The following is a 2,934-nucleotide window of genomic DNA, read 5'->3' as shown; positions in this document are numbered from 1 at the left end:
TCGATCCCAGTGACAGAAAGGGAAACGACACGTATTGTATTGTTGCCATCGAGGATAAAAAGATGGGGTTTACATCATATTGCATGAGTTTATCCCTCTACATCATGTCATCTTGCTTAAGGCGTTACTCTATTCTTACGAACTTAATACTCTAGATGCATGCTGGATAGCGGTCGATGTGTGGATTAATAGTAGTAGATGCCGGTAGGAGTCGGTCTACTTGTCATGGACGTGATGCCTATATACATGATCATGCCTAGATATTCTCATAATTATTTGTTTTTCTATCAATTGCTCGATAGTAATTTATTCACCTACCTTAATACTTATGCTATCTTGAGAGAAGCCACTAGTGAAACCTATGGCCCCCGGCCTATTCTCCATCATACAAGTTTTTAATCTATTTTATTTTGCAATCTTTACTTTCAATCTATATCATAAAATACCAAAAATATTTATCTTATTATTATTATCTCTATCAGATCACTCTTGCAAGTGGCCGTGAAGGGATTGACAACCCCTTTATCGCGTTGGTTGCGAGGTTCTTATTTGTGTGTGTAGGTACGAGGTGACTCGCGCGTGGTCTCCTACTGGATTGATACCTTGGTTCTCAAAAACTAAGGGAAATACTTACGCTGCTTTACTGCATCACCCTATCCTCTTCAAGGGAAACCAACGCAGTGCTCAAGAGATAGCAACATGCAAGCTCAAGAACAGGGCCACCTAAGCGGCAAAAAATTGCAATAAGTAAAGCACTAGAACAAAAACTAATTGGACCATTGGAGGAGTCACATACCGAAGAACAATCCCCCAAAGCATTTTTTGAATGGAGCTTTGAGCAAGGAGATCGAAAATGGCAGCAAGATGTGCTAGGAATCGGGTTTGAGCTGTGGGAGGATTTTTTTTCTAGAGGAAGACGAAGTGTGTGGGTGCTGGAATAAGTGGAGGAGGCCCACGTGGGGTCCACGAGGCAGGGGGCGCGCCCCAGGGGGTGGGCGCGCCCTGGACCCTCATGGCCAGGTGGTGTGTCACCCAGGTGTGTTCTCAGTGCCAAATATTCTTAAATATTCTAGAAAAAATCATATAAAATTTTCAGGACATTTGGAGAACTTTTATTTTAGGGGTATTTTTATTGCAAGGATAGTTCAGAAAACAGACAGAAAATACTATTTTTGCTTTATTTAATCTAAATAAGAGAAAGTAAAACGAGGGTACAGAGAGTTGTGCTTTCTAACTTCATCCATCTCATGCTCATCAAAAGGAATCCACTAACAAGGTTGACCAAGTCTTGTTAACAAACTCATTTCGAATGACATGAAACCGGAGAATTTTCGAATAACACTAGGTTACCTCAACGGGGATATGCATGTCCCCAACAATAAGAATATCATATTTCTTCTTGGCAGTAGGAAAGAGGAAATTCAAAACCTCCAATAATTATTGGTGAAGTTTTTCCAATAGAATTGATACTATGGACTTGAGGTTGTTTCCTCAGAAAGTGTACCGTATGCTCATTACCATTAACATGAAAAGTGACATTGCCTTTGTTGCAATCAATAACAGCCCCTGTAGTATTCAAAAAGGGTCTACCAAGAATAATAGACATACTATTGTCCTTGGGAATATCAAGAATAACAAAGTCCATTAAAATAGTAACGTTTGAAAACCACAACAGGCACATCCTCACAAATACCGGCAGGTATAGCAGTTGATTTATCAGTCATTTGCAAAGATATTTCAGTAGGTGTCAACTTATTCAAATCAGGTCTACGATATAAAGAAAGAGGCATAACACTAACACTGGCTCCAAGATCACATAAAGCAGTTTTAACATAGTTTCTTTCAATGGAGCATGGTATAGTTGGTACTCCTAGATCTCCTAGTTTCTTAGGTATTCCACCTTTAAAAGTATAATTGGCAAGCATGGTGGAGATTTCAGCTTCCGGTATCTTTCTTTTATTTGTAACAATATCTTTCATATACTTAGCATAAGGATTCATTTTAAGCATATCAGTCAAACGCATACGCAAAAAGATAGGTCTAATCATTTCAGCAAAGCGCTCAAAATCCTCATCATCCTTTTTCTTGGATGGTTTAGGAGGAAAAGGCATGGGTTTCTGAAACCCATGGTTCTCTTTCTTTACCATGCTTCCTAGCAACAAAGTCTCTCTTATCATAACATTGATTCTTTGATTGTGGGTTATCAAGATCAACAACAGGTTCAATCTCTACATCATTGTTATTGCTAGGTTGAGCATCAACATGAACATCATCATTAACATTATCACTAGGTTCATGTTCATTACCAGATTATGTTTCAGCATCAGAAATAGAAATATCATTGGGATTCTCAGGTGTGTCAACAACAGGTTCACTAGAAGCACGCAAAGTCCTATCATTTTTCTTTTTCTTCTTCTTAGAAGAATTGGTGCACCAACATTAGTTCTCTGAGAATATTGCTCAATTCTCTTAGGGTGGCCTTCAGGATACAATGGTTCCTGAGTCATTTTACCCCCCTAGTCACAACTCTAACAACATTATCATTTTTCTTATTATTTAATTCATTGAGCAAATCATTCTGAGCTTTAAGCACTTGTTCTACTTGAGTGGTAACCATAGAAGCATGTTTACTAATAAGTTTAAATTCACCTTTAACTCTAGACATATAATCACTCAAGTGTTCAATCATATAAGCATTACGTTTCAATTGTCTACCAACATAAGCATTGAAGTCTTCTTGTTTAACAATAAAATTATCAAACTCATCTAAGCGTTGGCTAGCGAACTTAGTAGATGGGATTTCACCCTTATCAAATCTATAGAGAGCATTTACCTTTACTAACTGTGTCAGGTTATCAAGACCATGTATCTCTTCAATAGGTGGTAAATTCTTAACATCTTCAGCTTTAATACCTTTTTCTTTCATAGATTTCT

The sequence above is a fragment of the Triticum aestivum genome, chromosome 5A (genome assembly GCF_018294505.1).
Source record: "Triticum aestivum cultivar Chinese Spring chromosome 5A, IWGSC CS RefSeq v2.1, whole genome shotgun sequence".
Lineage (NCBI taxonomy): Eukaryota > Viridiplantae > Streptophyta > Magnoliopsida > Poales > Poaceae > Triticum > Triticum aestivum.
This window is presented reverse-complemented; position numbering follows the sequence as displayed.